Source organism: Mus pahari, chromosome 4 (assembly GCF_900095145.1).
Source record: "Mus pahari chromosome 4, PAHARI_EIJ_v1.1, whole genome shotgun sequence".
Taxonomy (NCBI): Eukaryota; Metazoa; Chordata; class Mammalia; order Rodentia; family Muridae; genus Mus; species Mus pahari.
In genome coordinates, this window is record NC_034593.1 from 112,722,190 (window position 1) to 112,747,082 (window position 24,893).

General features: G+C 37.2%; 1 non-coding gene and 1 pseudogene across 1 annotated transcript; one reads left to right on the forward strand and one right to left on the reverse strand.

The window, feature by feature from the left end:
- Positions 1-4,998: 4,998 nt before the first annotated feature.
- Positions 4,999-22,664, reverse strand: LOC110320887 (annotated as a pseudogene).
- Positions 13,613-13,718, forward strand: LOC115063999. Its single transcript, XR_003843839.1, has one exon. It is a non-coding gene; the product is annotated as a U6 spliceosomal RNA (small nuclear RNA).
- Positions 22,665-24,893: the final 2,229 nt, after the last annotated feature.

Here is a 24,893-nt window from a genome sequence, read left to right on the forward strand (position 1 = left end):
AGACTGTAAAGTAAAAAGCAAATTAATAAAGTACAAATCTTACAGTCCCCTGTCTGTTACTGGGTTACCAAAGAACTTCAAGCTCTCCCTGACAGAGCTCTCTACCAGAATGACCCATAGCCTCCAACGTGAGCAAACAAATCTTAACTTTTTACATGCTCAGGTCATGATTTTATCCCAACAACAAGTAATATAACTAATACAGCATAGATTGCAACGATGATAGGGCAATTATCTCTGTGAAATTTGACTTAGCTTAATTTCATATATGTCTGTGGCAACATAACACTGGACTCTGTGCTACACCTAAAGGAAGCACTTCCTGTCTTTATTTAGCGTTTATGGTTTTCTGACAGAAGTAATAATTTCTGATGTTGTTACTGTTATTAAATAATGATACCTTGAGCTTGAGCAAAGATTAACACAGAAAGCCTGGGTAATGAAATAGTTCACATGCCACTAAATGTTTTGCACTATGGAATAATTACTATAACTGAGATAAGGCAAACACTGGTGAAAATTTCATCACTTGACTCAGTATGGTATGAAGTTTAAAAAGGCATACTATTTTTTTATTTGAACAATTTTCATTTTTGCCATTACAGACAGTAGTTGATTGTGCTACTTCAAAAATGTGGAAAGTGGAAAACTAAAGTTTCTAGATGAAGAAATTGAATTTTTCTCATTAGAGAGGAGTGAAATTTCTGACCTAGATAAGAAAAAGAACATGTATAAGATAATACTAAAGCTTAATAACAAGGCATAAATTAATAAACTATGGCAATGCCTCAGAGGAATTTTTGGTTTGGGGGAAAAACTTCACAGTCTATAGAAGGTGGGCTAGACGTTGAGTGCTATGGTAACTTTGGTGGTTTATGAAAATGCACTAACGTCTATTCAGACTGCAGTTGGTCACTGTGAGTGCCACTTCCTGCATATGCTGCCTATGCTGGCTATTGTCGCGATTCACAAGCGTTTCAGGTGGGTAGGACTGTCAGTTGCTTCCTCAAATGGCAGCTTGTATACTATTTAACTTAATTTTCAGATAGAGGCTTTCAAGTGAAATATGGGTAGAATCATTTGAATCCTGTTACATGCTATATTTCTTCAGCAAATGGGGCCTACTCTCAATGCTGAGAAAAACCAAAGGCTAAAGCGGACACTTATGTTTGAGAACGAATAATAAAGATATCTTGACTAACCACTAAAAAGTTACCAGGAATGAAAGTTTCTATGCCTGGTGCTGGAAATCTAATCATCTTTGTGGAGCTAGTGAGGTCATAAGTCTTTAAAAAAAATCTACCAGTACTTTACTAGATCCTTATAACCCCAGATGGGGCGGCAATCACCTTTATCAAGGAAGCTTCTATTTACAACAAATGGAGACCTTAACAGAAAACCCGACTGGACTTGATGAAAAGACCAATGGGTGGTAGGGAACCCAGCAACAATATATTTACATTTACATTGCATCCCCTTTGTCTATATCAGGGAACATTTAAGAGTAATGTTTGGAAAGATGTAAAAGTTGCTACACCTGGAAGCCTGCTGTGTGTGGGAAAATCCTTCATAGAAATGGATGCAAGAACACAAAGATGACAATATAAAAATGAAAATCTATGTGCAAAAGTAAAAGTCTTATGTGCCCCCTCCGTAGACAAAGAACTTCAGGCAACTAATAATTGTTAGGAGAAGAATCAACCTCTTCTAGGAATTATTCCCCCTATTTATTGTTCAGTACAGAGTTTTTGAGCATACAACTATATACACAGGGACCAAAAATGGACACAGCATGTTGTATTTGTATATTTGTACATACAAGCCAACAAACACATATGCATATACATATGTAACAATATCCAAGAGTATGTGAGGCATGGAATGTGCTGCAGGAAGGGAAGGGAGGGGCAGAGTGATAAAATTCTATTACAGAAAAATTTTAAATAATTAAAAAATATTTAAATAATTATAATGGCTGAATACAATATTTTGAACACTATTTATGAGAATTAGGAGTTTCAGGGGGAATAATTAATGTAGAAAATATAAGTTTCTTTAAATTTTCTCTAAAATTTCAATATTTCACATTTGTATTTAGGACTTTTTGAGAACACAGATGCCAACCCAAACTACTATACCCAGCAAAACTCTCAATTAACATAGTTAGAGAAACCAAGATATTACATGACAAAAATAAATTTACACAATATCTTTCCACAAATCCAGCCCTACAAAGGATAATGGAAAATGCCAAGACAAGGAGNGAAACTACACCCTAGAAAAAGCAAGAAATATTCTTTTGACAAACCCAAAAGAAGACAGCCACACAAACATAATTCCACTTCTAATAACATATATAGGAAGCAACAATCACTTCCTTAATATCTCTTAATAATTCCCCAATAAAAAGACAGACTAACAGACTGGATATGTAAACAGGACCCAGCATTTTGTTGTATATAGGAAGTGTGCACCTCAGTGACAAAGACAGACACTACCTCAGAGTAAAAGGCTGGAAAACAATTTTCCAAGCAAATGGTCCAAAGAAACAAGCTGGAGTAGCCATTCTAATGCTGAATAAAATTGACTTTCAACCAAAAGTTATCAAAAAAGATAAGGACACTTCACACTTGTTGAAGGGAAAATCTACCAAGATAAACTCTTAGTTCTGAACATCTATGCTCTAAATGCAAGGACACCCACATTCATAAAAGAAACTTTACTAAAGCTCAAAGCACACATTGCACCTCACACAATAATAGTGGGAGACTTCAATGAGACCCCACTCTCATCAATGGACAGATCATGAAAACAGAAACTAAACAGAGACANAGTGAAACTAACAGAAGTTATAAACCAAATGGATTTAACAGATATCTATAGAATATTTCATCCTAAAACAAAAGAGTATATCTTCTTCTCAGCACCTCATGTTATCTTCTCCAAAATTTGAGCATATAATTGGTCACAAAACAGGTCTCAACAGATACAAGAAGATTGAAATAATCCCATGCATCCTATCAGATATACATGGAAGCTGTACAGTGCTCTGCTCAATAACTAGGTCAAGAAATAAATTAAAGATGTTTTAGAATTTAAAAAAAAAGGCACATCATACAGAAATGTATAGACAAAATGTAAGCAGTGCTAAGAGGAAAACTCATAGCTCTAAGTGCCCCCAAAAACGAAACTGGAGAGAGCATACACTAGCAGCTGAACAGCACACCTGAAAGCTCTAAAACAAAAGGAAGCACATACACCCAAGAGGAGTAGACAGCAGGAAATAAACTCAGGACTGAAATTAACCAAGTGGAAACAAAAAGAACTATACAAAGAATCAACCAAACCAGGAGCTGGTTCTTTATGTTGAGATTACGAACTCAGTTTATAAAGAGAGCTGTAACAAATGAGCACTTATGTGTGTTTGTGAGGATAAACAGTGTCTGTATGTGTACATGAATGTGTATGACATGTGTCTGTGAATGTATATGGTGTGTCTTTATGCATGCAGCATTCTTGGGACACATAGGAAGGCTTGAGCTAATTTAGTTTAGAGGACAACATCAGCTGTTAATCTTTGCCTCCCATCTTTTCTAAGACTGGGTCTCCTTTGTTTGATACTTATCCACATTCGAGGAATATCTGGCCAAGAATCTATTACCATCCTGGTAAAAGCTTCTAATTTAGAGATGCTTGTGATGCAATGCCCAGTTTTGATTTGTTTTTAATGTAAGTTTTGAAGATCTGAATTCATGTCACAAAGTTTTTTTCTCTCTTGCTTTAGATATTGAATCATCTTTTTAGGCCCTTGTGCATAGTCTTAAATTTTGTTCCAAGTTTATGTTCATCCTGTGTAATGATACATTTTGAGTGTTATTGGAGTTTTATCTAGAATCGTCCATGACACATGATCCTAAGTACAACTCTAAGGGACTCTTTTAATTATATTAGACTCTGTCCATACTTTTGAGGAGTTATTTAAATTAGGCAATCAAGATGGAAAAATACCAGAATTGGACTGTACTATTCTCTATGCACAGTTCTTGGAAATTAATAAAAGGAGGAAGCTCACAGAGTATTAGCATTCATTGTCTTCTGCTTCCTGATGAGGTAAGCACTTGGCTAGCTGCAAGTGTCATAAGAAATGTTCTACAAAGATGCTTTGAGCCTTCTAACACTGAGACAGACAGACATAGTTCTCATGTAAATAATATGCTAAGGTATCTTTTCACAGCAGTGGGGAAAGAAGTGAAAAAATGAGCACTGGTAAAATGCACAGATATGAGGTTGTCCTTGTGGTATACCTGATTACTTGGCTCTTAGCCATTGTACTATTCTGTGGCTAGACTCGAAGAATTTCGTCAGAAAAATCTCTAAATTCCATTAGATAAGAAGAAATTGATAGGTCATTCTGAGGGGAGTTTTGAAGAAAATAATCATAAAGTGATCGTGCTGGATTTGTAAATTGGCTCCAGTTCCCTGAGTAAGCCAGGTAGAGAAGTCTCAAATGCCATTCTCCATGGAGAATCATGAATAAGGCACATTGACATCTAAGCAATCAAATTATGGAGTGACATTTATTATCACAAAATATGCATACTATAGAACATAAAACAATGAATATAAGTGAAGATTATTATTTTTAATTAATACAGTATGATAAAACAGAGAAGCAGAAGTACTGTTTATTGATAAGCTTTTCAGAGGTATGGGTGAGTGGGAGAGGACATGACACATTCAGAAGGAATGAGCTGGGACCTGAGAAGTGCTTACTTAAGGCTCAAGTCCACAATCTAAGAGAATCACCCTCGATACCTCTATTGGTTGACAGAGGCATGTTATTTGGGGGTGGGATTCTCATTTCTGGACAGAAGCAGAAAATCCAAACAAATTCCTTCAAATGCTGGTAGAACAGGTTATATATTTTAAAAAAAAGGTTCTTAGTGGAATAATCAATAAAGTGAAGGAGAAATAGTAATTCAATGTAGTCCTGGGGATTCAAGTATTCAGCTGCTGAAAAATAAAATTCTCTGTCCAAAAGCTATTTGGCCAATCCAGACGCCGCTTGTGACTCTCCTCCTGCAGACGTTTCTGTAGAAAAGGTAATGAATGAGGAGGTTGTTCTGCTTTCATTGCAAAAGAAACATGTTATTTTGAAACAAATATTCTCAGATTACAGATTCCTCTCAATTTAGATAAAACATATATGAAACCAAGAAAAGTCAACTATGAATAACATCCACACTCTGCACAGTGAAATGTTTATGTTAACTCTATACCCATCCCTAAGTGGTATTAATTATTGACTCAGGGATGTTCTCTTTTTCATTCTTAATGCAGTCATTGTAGTAAATCCTGCATCATTTAATATTTACACCAATGCTAAGCATTTGATAAAATTAATCTTTCATCTGAAATCAAACCAGCAATATTGTTGCACAAGGATAATGTGGTTCATAGATGGTGGTATAGAGCTTTATCTTCCAGGATGGTTGATTGATTTTTAAATCATTGTTTCTAATTGATTCTTTAAAAAAGAATAATTTTATTATCTGAGATATCTTACATGACTCTTGGACCAGAGGGAAGAAAGGGAAGAAATAATAGTAGACCATATTCTGATATCTTTACAGGGACTAAAGTAGAACTACATTTTTCATATATACATTTGTATATACCTAATATTCATATGCATATACATTTTCATATATACATATGTATATATCTAAATATTCATATGCACATGTGTGTAATTATCTGTATATCTATATATGTGTATATGAATTTATATGTAATTCAATTAAAATATTTTTTAAAACTCCCCCAATATTTTTATATCATGATGTGTCCCAATGCTGCTGTGATGTTACAACTTTCTTAAATGGGGGAGTGATTCATCGTTCAATTTATTTGATGACTATTTAAAAACTTCCATTACCTCTGAGATCTGGGGAGAAGCAGATAGATCCTCTTCATTGTTTTTTGGGAAGGTGTGTCTTTTCACTATGACAGCTGCTCTTACTGTCACCTCTGGCATTCCACGTTTTATTAGACTCAGCAACACTATCCAAGGAAGCTAAAGCTTTTTCTATGTCACTGCAACTCTTTGGGAGCTCTCCATAAAACACGGTGGCATCTTCTCCAAATATCTCCAGAAAGCTCTCAATGAGAATTTCTACAACTGAAATCTGTAACACCCAAAGGCAAAAGCAAGACATTTGGTCATTCCATATAATTTACAACCACATTGGATATTAGACTTTTGAAATGAAGAAAATTTTGAAATCAAAAGTAATGAGGAAACAGCAGTTATTATACAAAGATATGAGCCCTTGAAGTGACTAAGTGTATTTTAAGGATGTATTTAAATGTGTTTTCAGTGTAATACATTACAATAAATCAGAAAAGGTCTAAATATTCTCACTGCAATGATTCATATTTTATGTTTAAATTTTAAAGGCAAATTTGCATGTGTGTGTGTGTGTGTGTGTGTGTGTGTGGTGTATGTGTATGCTCATTTGAGTGCTTATGACTGTTGGAACTAGAAGAGGTGGTTAGATGCCTGGACTGAGTTCTCAGGCATTTGTAGACTGCCAGAATTAGATGACAGGGGACGAGGAGGGACACAAGCACATCATCCCTGGCAAAGTTTTATTGATAACCCAAATTTTAATTTTCCTTGTACACACACACACACACACACACGTACACTCACATGAACATGTGCCCCTCCAGGTCTGTCCCTGTAGGTGCTTCTACAGAGGCTTAAGTGAGATGTTAATGTGCCTATACAATTCTACTTCTGCATGCTCCAGATTGAATACAAGGTGTAAATAATGCTGAGAACAGCTAACAACAGGCTTTCATCTCTTTTGGTTTCATGAATGCAAATAAGCTGCTGTTATAGAAGTCTCTGCCTGGAATAGAGAGAAATTTTGAGATTTCTTCCAAAATAGTTTGTTAAATTTGCATTCATATTGCAATGAATAAAGGAATTAGGAAGAAAATTTACATTTCAGAGCTGATATGTTTGTTGCCAAGAGGAACTGCAAATTGAATAAATGACATTACAAATATTTTCTTTATTCTTTGGGTTTTCAATTTATGGAGCTCAAAGGGAGGGGGAGATTAGTTGCAGAGTCTTGAATAGGCTACTTCTCTTATTAATGGCATCTCAATGCTTCATACGCTGTTTTTGACACCATTTGATTGGATCTAGCAGTTTGGCCTTCCTCAAGGAAGTAAGTCTTTGGTTGGAATTTAGGTTTTTAAAGGCCATGTGTCATTTCCAGGCTACTCTCTCTGCTTCCTGTTTGGTGTCTGTCAGGGTCCTCAGCTTCCAGCTTTCTGGATCAGGTGCCCTGATTGCCTGCAGCCATGTTCCTTTGTGGTGGTTGTGAAGGACACTAATTGATCTGGATCTTTAAGCCCCATATAAACACTTGCCTATGTAAGTTGAGTTGGTCATGGTATTATACAAAGCAAGAGAAAAGTAATCAAAACAAACATGTTTGTGTTAGAAGTATCAAATCATAGAAATAGCCAGGCGGTGGTGGCACACGCTTTTAATCCCAGCACTCGGGAGGCAGAGGCAGGTGGATTTCTGAGTTTGAGGCCAGCCTGGTCTACAAAGTGAGTTCCAGGACAGCCAGGGTTATACAGAGAAACCCCGTCTCTAAAAACCACATACACACACACAAATCATCGAAATATCTGAAAAGAAGAAATCTGAATTGAGAAAATGACTCTATAAGTTTGGCCTGAAGGTTAGGGAAGTCTGTGGGATATTGTCTTGATTAGATTAATTTGTAGTGCCCAGATCACTAGGATGGGGCCATCCCTGAGCTATTGGGTTTTGGAAAAAAAAAACTTATATCTATATCATATCTATATCTATATCTATCTATCTATCTATCTCTATATCTCTATATCTCTATATCTCTATATCTCTATATCTATCTATCTATCTATCTATCTATCTATCTATCTATCTATCTATCTATCTATCTCTATATCTCTATATCTCTATATATCATCTATCTATCTATCTATCTATCTATCTATCTATCTATCTATCTATCTATCTCTATATCTCTATATCTCTATATCTCTATATATCATCTATATATCTATATATCTATATATCTATATATCTCTCTATCTCTCTATCTATCTCTATATCTCTATATCTCTATATCTCTATATCTCTATATCTCTATATATCATCTATATATCTATATCTCTATATATCTATATATCTATATCTCTATATCTCTATATCTCTATATCTCTATATCTCTATATCTCTATATATCTATATATCTATATATCTATATATCTATATATCTATATATCTCTATATCTCTATATATCTATATATCTATATATNATATATCTATATATCTATATATCTATATATCTATATATCTATATATCTATATATCTATATATCTATATATCTATATATCTATATATCTATATATCATATCTCTATCTCTATATGAGTGAGAGAGGGAGAGAGAGAGAGAGGCTAAGGAAGATACGAGGTACAAGACAGTAAACAGTACTGTTACATGGCTTCTGCTTTAGGTTTTGTCCCCAGGTTCCTGCCCTATTTCAGGTTGGGCCATCAGTAATTGTGCATAACTACATGTATAAGATGAAATAAATTCTTTTCTCCAAAAGTTGCTTTTTCACAGTAATAGTAGCAAACTAAAAAATGTGCTAAGTTGAATAACAATGCTATATTTTTAGAATTGAGATAGTGTGATTAAGTAAACTTAATATATTGTTTATATTTGTACCCAGGATGCAACTGACTTTATATTTTCATAGTCTTTTATAAGGTAGGGTATAAAAGATTCTCCAGAAATTCACACTCTGTTATTGCCTTATTGTCCCATTGTGTGACATCACATGATTTCCCTTTCTCTGAACCTTGCCCTTGGAACTTACTAAAATATACCTTTGCTTCCTTAGAAATATTTTCGTATTAAAATGTCTGCCAAAATATTGAATTTTGGTATTAAACTTTTTGATTATTAGCTTCTTTGCAAATATTTTGATAATATTAAGTACCCAGAACTGTTCCTATAACTAGGCCCATTTTCTACATAACTCTGTACCCTTTCTTCTTTGAAACCTATCACATTTTGTTAATTATGCCTTTTCTCAGGAGATTTTTATCTTACTTAGTCCTTCAACCTTATAGTCTTAAGCTGTACTGAAAACTAAGATTTCAGGGATAAACCTTACTATGAGATAAATGGATAATGCGGCTGTGACCATGGAGGGAACATCAGATGACATCTTTCCCCTCTCTCTAACTTTGCTTTCTCCTTATGAGTATATTTGTTCTAGCTGAAATTTTCAGTCACTTTATAAAGTATTTCTATAGCTCTAAATTAAGAAACTATGTCAATAATAAATTAGGAATATCAATATGGCAAACTGATATATGTTTTTATTGCTAGCTCAGCTCTTAGGGTGACAGTGGCAGTGACTACTGGATCCAGCTTGGTTCCTGGCACCTATATTGTGGATCACAATCATTTGTAACTTCATTTTCCTGAGATCCAGTTCCATGTTCTAATGTCAATGAGCACAAGAATGCAAATGGTGCAGAAATTTGCATGTAAACAACATAAAGCTAATTTTAAAGTAAAAATGTAAACATTTTATTTATGCTTTACACATATTAAAATGAGCATTTATGTGCTAGAATTATGGATATAATGGTGAAGAGCCATTACATACAGACAGACAAACACACGTATGACACCTAAATATAAATCTAAAGATTTCTCTTGGCATCTATAGACAGTAGGTAAGATTAGAATATACATACTTTCATGCAAGCAGAATATGATATAATACTATGTTTCATTTTTATAAGTGAATTATTACAGGTATGCTGTTATCCAGTTGAAAGCCAGCCTGGCACTAGGAGCTGGGAGAGAAGGGCTTTTTATGATTGAGCCATAAACTATACAGAATATATTGTATATGGAGCCTTGGTGCCCATATAGTCAACCCACATAGCAAGTATGACTGAAGACAAGATATCTGGGAATAGCGGCATCTTCCAAGATAGAGATTACAAAAACAAAACAAACAAACAAAAAACTTGAAATATTTGTCTGAGTCTGTATCTCATTCAATGTTTTGATACAGTACTGGTTATTATTTTATCATCTCTCATTCACATCTAAGATTCACACAAGTTGGAATCTCAAACTCAGTTAAGAAAAGAATTAAGTCACTTATTTCCAACTCATATTAACAAGCTCCCTTCCAAACCTCCCTGAAATAGGTCAGTGTCTCATCCCCTCCAGAGGACTGTACCACAAGGCTGTCCTTTAACAGTAATGATCTGTCAAAGGTGTCCCCAGCTTCTGGATCACAATCAAGACTCTTTTCCCAAAGGCAGAAAACAAGAGGTCCACTCGCCTTTTGTGAGATGTCATTCCCGAACCGTGAGTTGGAGGGAGTAGGATCCCAAAGCATATTTGGAGCTATGAGAACTGATAAAGCATAAGCAGTCATGTGAGTATTAGAAGAGCGACCTTTAATCTTGTGTAACACAGAGAGAAGGTGTCTCAAAAGGAGAACATTTGGTCCTGGCATCTGTAATAAAAGACTGAACAGAGAGGGAGGGTTTTATGTATGCCTGTTTTACAGGTAATGATTCTAACAGATATGAAATACAAAGAAAAATAAATGATAACATTTTTGTAGGACACTTCATAATATCAAAATTCACAAGAAATCACGGATATCACTACAATGTTGTCTAAAATACTTTCCACAAATCAATTCAATGTGTGGTATATTGGGACATTTTGAAAATTATGTATATATATGCATGTACACTAAATGAGCCTGGTGCCCAGAGAGCCCAGAGGAGTGTGTCAGGTTCCTGGAAATAGAGTTTTGACGTCTTGACATTTGCAAGCCACCATATGGATAGTGACAACAGTCATGAGGAAGAGCAGCCAGAGCTGTGAACCATCTCTCTAGTCACTATGGAGACACATTTAACATAAATAATTTATATATAAACACATTGTAACAGTCCACTGGCATTCTAGAATTGCTGGGCTGGAAGCACACTGATGAAGCTAAGTCATGCACTTATAAAAGGTGTTTTAACAAATAAAGCTGGTGTCTTGGCTACTCATGGGGTGTCAAAGTTCCTCTTTTACCAAAGAAATCATTTTGTGGATTCAGTATAGAGGACATAGAAATCAAAGCAAGCTGAACCTGACCTGGATGCCTCCAGCTTTTAATAGTTGAAAAAAATGAATTTAACTTGTTCCACAGAGGAATTTAGATTGTATTCCAGGCTGGGCTAGACCCTACTGTATGGCTGAGCCTGTCTTCCAAACCATGACTATTATAATGTTGAAGCCTCCCTAGTTGTGGGACTAAAGGCATGAGTCAAGACACATGCCTGACAAAGGTATCTGTTTATAACCTAACTTTACACGTGAGCAAAAGAAGCCTCTTGTCACTGGTCAAGTGACCCACTGATTTCATTGGATCATTTTGTAAATACATACTAATGCCCACCTCAGAACATATTACTCATATGTGTGTTTGTTGTTATCCAAGTAACTAATGTATCATTACCTCTGGATAGCAGAAATCTTTTGACCATGGAATTCTTGATCAAGGACAGCAAGCCATTTTCCATACAGATTAGAGCAAAGTAAGCTTCCTGGGATATTCCTAATAAATTCCTTACATATATAAAAATTTAATCATCAGTATACATTGAAGAAATTACTGGGAATAATTTTTATTGAAGAATATCAGTTTAAATGTAATTTCTTAAGATATTCTCTGTCTGACATCATCCAGAATCTCACCTCAAAGTCGACTTACCAAAGGACCCAGAAACTGTAGATTTTCTCACCAAGAAATGGAGTCTAAGAAACAGAGTTCTGGACATGGTAGCAATAAAATGAATTTATTCTCAGTTCAAAAGTCTTTACTTGGACATTAGCAGCTACTAAAAATAAACGGTGCCATCCTGATTCTATCCTATGTTTATTAGGTTTGAATTCCTAGTTGAGTAAAGTTCTAATATGCACATTCACCCCTGCTTGCAGATACAGTGGAGAAGGGCTGAGCCTCCTGATCTGAGCTCACTAGGTTCCATATGAAAAGCTCTCACAGTTTCACATTCCCTTAACTGTATAAGGATTCAGCTCTTTACATTGTAAGCAGCACATTGTTTGATGGACAGCCAAATCCTTTTATTTTGCTCCTTCCAAACCTCATGTTTTATCACATAAGCTCGGAGATTTTAAAAGAGTAATCACATTGATGTGAGTGAGGCTAGAATGGGCTTTAAAGATACACAAGTTGATAGAGAGAAAGAAAGAAAGAAAGAAAGAAAGAAAGAAAGAAAGAAAGAAAGAAAGAAAGATAGATGGATGGAAGGACAGATAAATGAATAAGAAAAATGGGGAAATCTCAGTTTTGACAAGAAAAACAAGATAACAAATTCCCTTATATAGCATAAAATGCATATTCTCTCTTTTCTAAATAAATAACTGCAAATAGGTAAATAGTCCAGTATTAACTAGTTCTGGAAACACCTGAGTCATTTTTCAAGCTTATTTTTCATTCAATGTTAATTCATTTTGGTGTTTTCTGAGTTGTAAATGGTCAGGCATAGTTTGAGGCAACAAGAATTGAGAAATGAGAAACGTGGGAAAATCCTGTGTTCTTATAATTTTAAGTGCTATGTGCGCATGGGGCTGCTTCCCTTCCTTCCTTCTTTTGCTCCTTCCTTCCTTCCTTCCTTCCTTCCTTCCTTCCTTCCTTCCTTCCTTCCTTCCTTCTTCCTTCCCTCTCTCTCCCTTCCTTCTTCCTTCCTTCTTTCCCCATCACTCTAGTTTGATCATGGTATTTCATGGCCAAAGGAGGCCCTACTTCCTTCCTTCCTTCCTTCCTTCCTTCCTTCCTTCCTTCCTTCCTTCCTTCCTTCCTTCCTACTTTCATTTTTCAAAGCTTTTAATTTCCTTGTTCTCTGAATTCTTATTTTCAACTTCCAGTGTCAAAAGACACTGTGATAGTCAGGAACCCATGAGAATTTCAATTCCTTCTTCATTGTTTCACTATGTAAAAAATACCTACCATTCACAACTTTAATGAGGATTTTTTTCTATTTGGAAAGTTTGGATGATATAATTATGATTACCAGAAAATTTTGCTATAAAATCTTCAGGTTGTGGGCAGTAATTATTAGGTATCTTATAGGCTAAACATGTTCATATCCAAAAAAATTCCTGTCACAAGGTGTAGTGCTGAAGTGTTTGTCAAACAGTAAATATGTATTTTCAATGGCAACTTAGTAGGTTATTTAATTTAAAAACTCAAACCATATTAGGTAACCTTTAAGCATGTTCTATTCAGATGCAAGTACTACTGTCTAGAAGTGAACAATACTTATGACCGATTCCTTGATAATTTAAAACAAGGCACAATATATTTTGAATTATGAGATTTAATTATCTCAGAGGCAATGATATTAAGGAAGACCTCAGAATAAAATGGGGTCATGAGAGAAGCTGGGGAGGGTTAGGGTAAGAGATACAGAGGATTCTCACTTCGGGAGCACACATACTAAAATTGGAATGATAGAGAAAAGGTTAGCATGGTCCTTGCTCAAGGATGACATGCAAATTAGTGAATTGTTCCATATTTTTATGTGGAGAAAGAGGAACACTCCTCCATTGCCAGTGGAATTGCAAGCTGGTACAACCACTCTGGAAAGCAATCTGGCAGATCCTCAGAAGATAAGACATAGTACTATCGAAGGAACCTGCTATACCACTTCTGGGCATATACCCAGAAGATGGTCCAACATGTAATAAAGCCACATGCTCCACTATGTCCATAGCAGACTTACTTATAATAGCCAGAAGCTGGAAACAAGCCAGATGTCTTTCAACAGAAGAATGGATACAGAAAATGTGCTACATTTACACAATGGAGTACTACTCAGTTATTAAAAGCAATGACTTCATGAAATTCACAGGCAAATAGATGGATCTAGAAAATATCATCCTGAGTGAGGTAACTCAGTCACAAAAGAACACACATGGTATGTCTCACAAATAAGTGGGTATTAAGCAAACTGTGTGGTGTACCCATGATACAACTCATGGTTCACATGATGCTCAAGGGGAACGAAGACCAAAGAGTAGATACTTCAGTCCTACTTAGAAGGGGTAACAAAATAATAAAGGGTAGTAGAGCATGGGAGGGATTTGGTAGGAAGAGAAGAAGGGGAAGGGAAAAAGGAATCAAGAGAAGATGTACAGTGGGTCAGGAAATTGAACAGAGGTATGTAGCAATGGAGGATGGGTAACTGGGGTTTGTAACCAGAAAGTCCCAGATGCCAGGAAAGCAAGAGCCTCCTAGGACCCCATGGGAATGACATTAGCTGAAATACCGGACAAAGCGGAGGTAGAACCTGTTGAGACCATATCCAGAGGTTAGGCATGGCTCCCGGGTTGAGGGATAGGGCCACACACCCATCTCCAAAATTATAACCCAGAATTGCTCCTGTTTAAAGGCAATACAGGGACAAAGAGTGGAGCAGAAACTAAAGGCCATCTAGAAACTACCCCACCGGGGAATTCATCCCACATGCAGACACCAAACCCAGACACTATTGCTGAAGCCAAGAAGTGCTTGCTGACAGGAGCCTGATACAGCTGTCTCCTGAGAGGCTCTGCCAGATCTTGACCAATACAGATGTGGAAGCTCTCAGCTAACCATTGGACTGAGCACAGGCACCCCAATGGAGGAGTTAGAGAAAGAACCGAAGAAGCTGAAGGGCTCTTATCTGGCATCAGTGGGAGGGGAGGCCCTTGGTCCTATGAAATCTTGATGCCCCAGTGTAGAGGAATGCTAGGGCAGTCAGTGTGGGTAGGTAGGTGAGGGAGCGTATTCATATAAACAGGATAAGGGGGTGATGGGATAGGGGGTTTTCAGAGGGGTAACCAGGAAAGTGGATATCATTTGAAATGTAAATTTTAAAAAAGAGAGACACAGAGGATCATATCCATAGATCTATTTCCTCCTAAAATTTGTGGGTTTGAGTTAATGCTGAAATCAGTAAAGGATATGGCAATAATTTTTGTTTTGTTTTGTTTTCAACATTCATGGAATACATGAAAAAATTCAATGAATATTATTTCTTTAAGGCACTATTTTAAAGTAATCTCACACTTATTAGTAGGGTATCTAAACATTCATCCACTTGGTAACAGAATTGAGTGTGAACACAGGATCCACAGAAATTATATGTTGAACAAAAGCTATAGAAAACCAAAATGGCACTCACCAAAATTGGAGCAGGCAGATTACCATCCTTACAGATAATAGTGAGAGACTTTCCAAAAAGGTGTCCCTTGTTTGGTGCTGATGGGGATGGGGTTATACACACATTGTCATGGCTGGTAGTAGAGCCACAGGTAATCATTGGCTTTATAAAAGATCTTTTGACAGGTTTCTCAGAAGCTAAGAAAGAAGGAAAAATCCTTGTATGAGGTAGTTGAACTCAATCATCATATTTCATTGACTTGATATAACATTTATGATGTTGAGGGATTGATTAAGGACCTTTTTTTGTATTAACTGATTATTCTCCCTGAAATCCTGAACATAGGTAAAGCAAAAGGCCAATTCTAATTTAGATTCAGTTTTTCTAGTGCCATTCCTATATAGTGCTGTCTAAAATACACTGCACTACCTTGAGTGGTACTTGATATTTGGTTTTATATAGCCCATATGTCTAGGTCTAATCAGTAAATTCTTGAGTTGGTGTCCAATGCCATGAATAAATGTATTACAATGAAGCAGTTATATAGTGTACAGTTCCTAGTCTCACAGTGTGATTTCTGAGTGAACAGCCATGGGCAACTATAATCTAATAAAAGAGACAGTTATGGCGGTGCACGCCTTTTATCCCATCACTAGAGATGCAGAGGCAGGCAGACCTCTGCAAGTTCAAGACCAGCCTCATTTACACAACAAGGCCCAGGATAGCCAGGATTATTAAATATAAAGAAACCATATCTTGAAAGATCAAAAAATGATTTTTTTTTTGCAAAATTGAGTTATCATTTTATTATTAAAAAATCAACACAGGAAATACCTGGCATTTCTCCACATATACTTAACTATTTAGCACTTTAGGGATTTACCATTTATGTATACCCTGGACCACTGGGAAGAGGGAATAAAAATTAACAGGCAGTTTCTAACAATGGAAGAACATACGTAATAAATGGGTGAGGTATGTTTCACAATGGTTTTAGTAAATGCCACATCTCCACTTGTTGTAAATAGTGATTTTGGGTGCTAAGTGGTCCTAACTTATTAAATTATGCCTATAGAGTAACTGTACCTACCTATAGTCCCCTCATTGTGAAGAGGAGCAGCTGGACTCATGGGCACTGAATTGTTGCCTGTAGGGCATGTCATCCCACTTTGACAGTGGTTGTCTTGATATTCCTTGTCCTTCGTCTCACCAAAGTTAGTTATATTTTTTAGGAGGCCTGATGCTTTCTCCACATCCGGGCAAGACACTGAGCTTGCATCATAACCTAAAACCATGTCTTCTCCAAATATTTTCAGACTGTTTTCGATGAGAAATTTTACAAGGGAAATCTGGGATAAAATGGGAAAAATAAAGAGAACCTTTGTTACTTTGTGTGATTATAAACCCCACTTGATATATATGGTTTGGAGGTTAGAACTCTATAGTTTAAAGTTCTGAGAAAAAGTCAGCGGTCAAAAAATAGAGGAGAAAAATTTCTCTTAGAAATTTAAAAGACTATCTTGAGACCAGATGTAAAAACTGCAAACAACACTGCACAGGACATTGTAAGAGGAGGGTTTCCAGTATTTCCATTGTGATGGCTACTATATATCATCAATTTGATTAACTTTGGCTCCATTTGTCACATGCATAGCTGACAATCCACACTGACAATTCACTGACACAAATCTTACAAATCATTGTTTCTCCAGAATAATATAATTCAAAGGTATATTTAAAAAAAAAAACAAACAAGCAACAACAAAAACAGTGACTTTCAAAAAATTGTTCTGTATTCCTGTCTCACTGTGAAGACTTGGCTACCTTAAGTGTAAACTATGTGTCTTATTACCTCATTGGAGATATCATTTGCTAATCCAGAGTTGCAGGAACTAGGCAAACATAGGATACATGGGACCATGCAAACAGATAAACTATAAGCTGTCATCTTATTCACTGCAGAATTTCTTCCTATATTGTGTAACATTCTGAAAAGTTTTTTTCAAGAGGATGACATTTGGGCAGGGCAGCCACTGTAAAAGACTGAACAGAGACAAGTTATTTTAAAACACAAATTCACAACACACAAAAAAAAATCAATGAGAGGAGAAATGTGCCCTGAAAATATCGCTTGAAATACTTCCCCAAAATCAATTTTTAAAAAGGGAAAAGTTTAACTGAGTACAACTTAATATAAATATACCTAAAGCACTTATGGCATTCTGTAATAAGTGTTCAACCAAGAGAACACTGCAAAGCAAATTGTTAAAATTTACAAGATCCCTGTATTCTGGAGATAATAATTACACAATACCATCAAGTTACAAGAGGCTAAAGCTTATCTGTTATGGGAGAGGTCAGTGAGGAATTTTATGTTCATAAACATATTTCATTGGATATTTATTCTTAATTAGACATGGTTTTCATCATTAAATATTATAGAAGTCAAAGTATACCACTGACAAATTGGATGTTCACTATAGCCTATGGGGCAATATAAATTCACAGTGTGTACAATGCTGAAATTTTCATATTAAGAATAGATACAGAAAATGTGGCTCATTTACCCAATGGAATACTACTCAGCTATTAAACAAGGACATCATAAGTTTTGCAGGAAAATGAATGGAACTAGAAAATATCCTGAGTGAGGTAACTCAGACCCAAAAGGACATGCATGGTATATACTCACTAATAAGTGGGTATTTGCAAAAACAAAAACAAAAAACAAAAACAAAAAAATGTACAGAATACCCAAGATACAGTCCACAAAACTCAAAAATCTCAACAAATTGAGGTGCCCAAGTTCCCACCCACTTGAGAAAGAGAAGAAAGCAATTAAAAGTGGGGAGGAAGGGAGGAATCTGGGAGGGAAAATGGGTAGAGTGAAGGTAGGGGTAGGGTAAAGTAGGGGGGAGGGGAAGGGGAACCTGATCTGGTATTGGGTGAGGGAAAAGGACTGAAGCCCCAAGGGCCAGGAGAAAGAATGCAAACAGAAAATATCAGGAAATAGGAGGCTGGGGGGGGGGGAAATCCTCCAGAATACACTATAAACCTGGGAGGCAAGATACTCCCAGGACTCAAAGGGAGGGACCTTAGATGAAATGCCCAACAGTAGGGAGAGGGAGCTTATAGAGCCCACCTCCAGCAGGATGACAGGACATTAACTGAGGGATGAGGTTGCCATCCAACAGTCACAACTCTGACCCATAATGTTTCCTTTCTGAAAGAATTACAGAGTTGGAAATGGAGAGGAGTCTGAGGAAAATAAGGTCCAGTGACAGGCCCAAAGTGGGATCTAGCTCAAGGGAAGGTCCCAAGGCCTGACATTATTACTGAGGCTATGGAGAGCTCACGAAGAGGGACCTATCCTGACTGCCCCCTGGAAGCCCCAACAAACAGCTGAAAGTGTAAGATGGAGATATTTGCACCCAACCAATGGTCAGAAGAGGCTGACCCCTTCTGTTGATTTAGGAAAGTTGGAAAAAAGCTGAGGAGAAGGGTGATTCTATAGGAGGGCCAGCAGCCTCCATTCACTGGACCCCTGAGATCTCTCAAACACTGGACCACCAAACAGACAGCATGCACCACCTGATATGAGTCCCCCAACACACATACAGTAGAGGACTTCTGGGTCTGTGTTCATTCAGAGATGATTACCTAATCCTCAAGAGACTAGAGGCCCCAGGGAGTTTAGAGGTCAGGTGGGGTGAGGGTGGGGGCATCCACATGGAGACAGGGTAGGTTGGGGAGGTGGATGGGAGGGGCCGGGAATGGAGTGTAAAAAATAAATTAAAAAATAAAATAAATTTAAAAAAAGATTTTTAAGGGAAAAAAATATCATGAGATATATTTCTTTATATTTATTTTTTCCTATTTCTTTTTCAATAAAGCCTGGGTGTTCTTGACAGTTTAGATGACCCAGGCTGACCCCAAGTTATTGGTGATTATACATCTGGTTCTCAAATGCTATGAGTATAAGCATGAGCTATTGTGACTACTGAAAGAAAGAAATCATACTTCTGTTTTTAAAATGTCTTCCATGTTTGTAAGCAATTGAAACAATTTGTTGTCAGTGAAAATTCTTTTGTAAGTAACTATGTACAATCTAATGTTTCTAAGCAAACATTCTTCCTCTTTTTGTTGGTGTTGTCCAAGCAATTAGCTAATCATTACCTCTGCACTGTACCTAGTTTCTCCTCTTCATCCCCTTGGTCAAGGACACGAAGCCATTTTTCATACAGTCTAGAAGTCAGCACACTTCATAGAAAAAAATATTTTTGTGGAAAAGATCAATCACAGAAATCATTGAAAATAGTTTCTACTGTAAAATTCAGTTTAGTCCCAACTTCCTTCACAGTGTTCATCTTGTCCTCTAGTCTGAACCATGTCCGACATGGAGTCCCACTAAAGGGACCTGTATTTTTTTCCATCCAACAAGTAATAAGGACACATGCTCCACTATGTTCATAGCAGCCTTATTTATAATATCCAGAAGCTAGAAGGAACCCAGATGTCCCTCAGCAGAGGAATGGATACAGAAATTGTGGTACATTTACATAATGGTATACTACTCAGTTATTAAAATCAATGAATTCATGAAATTCTTAGGCAGAAGTTTGGAGCAGAAACTGAAGGAATGACCATCCAGAGACTGTCCTACCTGGGAATCTATCCCATATACAAAACCCAGACCCTATTGTGGATGCCAACAAGTGTTTGCTGACAGGAGCCTGATATGGCTGCCTCNTNAGAGGCTCTGCCAGTGCCTGGCAAATACAGAAGTGAATGCTCAGAGTCATTCATTGGATAGAGCACAGGGTCCCCAATGAAGGAGCTAGAGAAAGTACCCAAAGGATCTGAAGGGGTTTGCAGCCCTATAGGAGGAACAAAAATATGAACTAACCAGTACCCCCAGAGCTCCCTGGGACTAAACCACCAACCAAAGAGTACACAAGGAGGGACTCAAGGCCTATCAGATTTCAATTCTTTATGCCTGCTGTCACTCAAGGGAAAGCATGATGAAGGGATCTACTGCCTAGACTCCGAGGACTCCTGAGTGGATGATGCAAGGACTCTCCATACCTTTAAGACAGATGCCACAAGGAGAACACATTCCTTTTTCAGATTCCCCTTTTTCCCCAGAATCCAGCTTTTCTTTTAGGGCTTGGCAGGCTGATATATTGGATGATATCCTGAAGATACCTTCAGTGGTTGGTCCTTTTTCGTTGAGAAGGGAGAGCATATCCTAAGTGGAAGAAAGGCAGCACCTGTAACCATATCCATAACATGCAGTTGAGAACTAGACCAGCAGTATGCATGGGCAAGAACTGAGATGGAGGAAGAGGACCTTGCACTGTTTGGTACCTCGATTGTCTTTTGTTCCACTCATTCCTCTAATGTTAACCCTGAAATCAAGGGGATATTCATTTGTATGCGATTCCCACTAGAATAAAGTGGCAGCTTTAAAGTTAACTTTTTCCAGATATGGGTTGTGGTGAATAGCACTGTCTTATCTCCCTATTTTTAAGCCAATGATTTGATTCATAACTGCTTCCCCTCCTGCTGATAGAAATGAACTGCAGTATTTAAGAAGCAGTATTTGTCTTCAAGGTAGCTAGGGAAGGAATATGTGATACCAGAATTGCCTTAGGAAGATTTCCATCATCACAAACAAAAGTGAGATCATTTCCAAAGAGTATTCCTTTCTTAGTGACTGGCAGGGATGTGCAAACTTGGTCCTGATGGGGCACTGAGGCCTTGTGGAATACTCGAGTTATGAAAGGCCGTTTTTTGTTAACTATTTTCTTCTCTGCATCTAAAGAGAATTTGAGAGCATTACATGGACTAGTAATTCTTTATACAACCTTCATCAAAGAATTCTGATTGTATAACATGTCTGTTGCAATTCATAGAAAGATAGGGCATCATTTTTAATATAAAACTCTGTTTTCTAAAATTTGTTAGTCATGTTGTAGCATGTGGGAGTTTTTCTGCCCTAGACTCAACACTGTTGTTAATCTTTGAGACCTGATCTGAGTGTTGTCCAGTGAACATGCTCACAAGCCAGTGCTGTCTAACCCCACATTGCACCAGGTGGTACTTGAGAACTTGAGCAGCTTCCTAAGTTATATAGTCAGTTGTCTCAGAGGTTGTAAATTTTTTTCATAGCTGCTCTCTGCTAGGACCAAGCAGTGTTGGGATGTCCTTAGAAATTAGTGTATCTCCTCCCATTGTGAAGCTTTCTCACTGAGCTTTTAGAACCTTTGTCAAACTTCTTTTATCACCATCCTGTGACTGTATCATCAGCATACATAAGACATCCGTCAGCCAATATCTGGACCCTTGCTGGCATGGTTTTAGTTTGAGGCTGAGATCAAAGTGTCTTTTGCTTTTCTAAGACTGCTTATAGAATACAGGACCATAATGAAATCATAAATAACTTGTGACTAAATAGTCTTTCTCTAGTTAGAACATAATGGTTGGCTGTCCAATACTGTTAGAGTAAGTTTTGTGTAGTGTGTATATGTGTGTATAAATAAATACATACACACACACACACACACAAATTTAGAGACAAGAATTTGAAAGCAATCAAGGGGAGTACATGGAAATTTTTGGAGGAAGAAAAGAAAACTGGGGAAAATGATTAAAGTATAATTAGGATAAAATATTTAAATAAAACAGAGTCTCCAGGACGTAAATATTAGGTCTCCTTGTGGTCCAGACTTGTGGTCCAGTTTCCAGATGCTGGTCTAAAGACACACATAAAACACGAGTGTTGTTTGGGTTGAAATGAGATTAGAGACTGATCTGTAAGCCTAAGGCCATTTCTGCTCAAGCCCAGAACAGATTACCTGCAATGCATACCATACACTTGCTCTGTGTAGGTTTCTTTACAGGTTTGTTTCAGGGCAGCCATTAAGTCACTTTCTGTTCCAATCATGAAAAAAACACAGTGGGGAACACATGAGGATTCAGGTCTTAGAACCCATATGCTAATGGGACAAAGATGTATGCATATTAGCTCATGGTCACTATGCCTGAAACGATGAAATGTTCTCCCTAGGGAAAAGCTGAGCTTTGTCATCAGAACTGTTCTCTCAAACCTGAGCCTGGACATATTGTTTTGTTTTTATTTTCTATAATGTCCCTCCCTCAAGCAAGAAAAGACACTGTACTGTGTTGGAATTTTATGCAGACATAGGAATGAAATGAGAATGGGCACTTGAAGGATGGTCAGAGCCTCACCTGCCAGGTTAGGAACATCTGTGCAATTTTCTGATCCATGTAGCCCAGAAGTTTCTTGATGGTTGCTCATTATGCTCCAATAAGGGATGTCAAGCCCTGTAAGGAGAAAATATGAATATACATTGAAACTGGTGGTAATGTGTATGACCAAACCTGCTGATGTGCTTGAATGCACATGGTTGTGTTGCATTTTCCTCCTGCTTCCGTACCAAAAAAAAAAAAAAAAAAAAAAAAAAAGGCTGGACACCTCAGAGCATCAAGAGCCTCAGTGGGAAGTCTGTGATGAGACAAAGATGTTGAATCTGAGAAGTCCTAAAACTGAGAAGGAATGTCAGCCTATTCCTTTGTTCGAAGAACAGAGCCCATCAATGACAGGGCTGGGGGCTTTGTGGTTGCCTCTTGTAGTTTTATGGCCTGCCACATTCTGCCTTGGTTATCAGCAAGATTTTTACATTATGAGAATCTTATTTGGCATTATCTATCTTTATGGTCATCAATTTAAATCCTTCCCACCCCAGAACTGAGATTAACAGTAAAAAGAAAAGGTGTTTATATGCTTTGGAAGTCCATTCTCTTTGAATAATTCTATTAGTCATGTTACACATAGCTCCCTTCAGGATTTTCTCTTCATGATGTATGCAAGTCCAGTTCCACTCACAGTATGAGGACAAGGATGTCAGGAGCAGTGGGATGGATTGGGTTCCCTTCCTTCACTGGATGCTCCCCTGGCAATGGCCGGGTTGATGCTGCAGGGTATTGGAAGTCCAGAAGCCTTCCTGGATGAACAGCAGTGACTATAGAACACAGCAACTGCTGCAAAATTGGAATTAGTGTCCAGATGTTTGATTTGCTCTATCATGATTTAAACTATCTCTACTGTAAAGGATTCTTAAAGACTCTGTGCTGTGACATGGTGACACTTCTCCAGGAAATATGAAACCTTACCCTTACCCAACGGGATTCAACTCTCACTTGGACTTTCCTTTAGATACAGAAAAGGTGACAGTGGTAAAATCTAAACTAGAGTTACAGAAACAAGTTAAAGGATTCCAAAAGCCTCCAAGTGACCGATGTAGAAAGATCTATGTGGGAGGACATGGCCAGTGGGCTGAAATATGTGTTCAAGTTGACAACTGCAAATAAGAGGAATTCTTGGGATTTCTGTACAATCCTGTTCCAAATCTTAGAATTGAAATCCTATCAAATTGACACATTTCACTAAATAAATTTATTTCAGAATGTGGCTAGCCCCCTTCCATATTTTTGTGTATGCCTATCTTCCCAGTATTCATTAGATTGTGACAGGGGGCAAAGATCCAGAATACCTTAGTTGCCGCCACTCAAAAGCAATACCCCATGCCATAAAAAAGGAAAAATTATCAAATATGTGGGGGGATGGTGCCCTTTCTTATGCCCTAGGTGGAAAACAGTGTACTAAAATTCTGAAGATATTGTAGAAAAATATAGTGGTGTAGTTTCAGTTTATTTTTTAATAACCAAAGGAGTGCCCACTGATTCTGAGATACACAAGAAGGGTTTGAACAATACAGTGTCCTTTGATTTCCACTAGGCATCATGACTGTCACTTGTCTGAGACTCTCTAAATGTTTCAGAATTGCACCTTTTCAGTGGCTTTTATAGGTCCAGCCTTGCTGAGTGTTCTTGGTCTTCTAAGTTTTTCTTGTTCAGATTCTTCTGATAAATCTTCTGATGCTATTACACATTTGTCAACAATCTTGTAAAAAAAAATCCAGAAAAATCAACATAAGCATTAGCAGGTCATTCAGAGTCTGGAAGGCTCCAGAAGTCTGAACACAAAAATCTCACATTCACTGGGGGAAAATACTGGTCACAGAGAGATGTGAACCGAGTCTTTTCACATGTCAGAGAAATGACCTTATTTCAGAACTTTATTCCAAGCCAGCAGCTACATAGTATAGAGGAAACTTAGTATTAGTTTGAAGGTTTTAAATTTGATTTTTAGATTTATTTATTTTACATATGTTTTGCTTGCATGTATATCTATGCACTACATTGTGTCTGACGCCTGAGCAAGTTAGGAGAAAGGATCAGATTCCCTGGAAGTAGAATTAAGGACAGCTGTGAGCTAGCATGAGGGTGCTAGGAAACAAACCTAGGACTTTGGCAAGAGAATCAAGTGAACAAGTGATGTTAATCATTGACAGAGCCCTCTAGAACTTAGGATAGTCTAATATTCACAAATAAAAACTTTTTAAAATTTCTTTCTAAAGAAAAATTATCCGGGGTTTTGTTTTTTGTTTTTTGGGGTTTGTTTTGC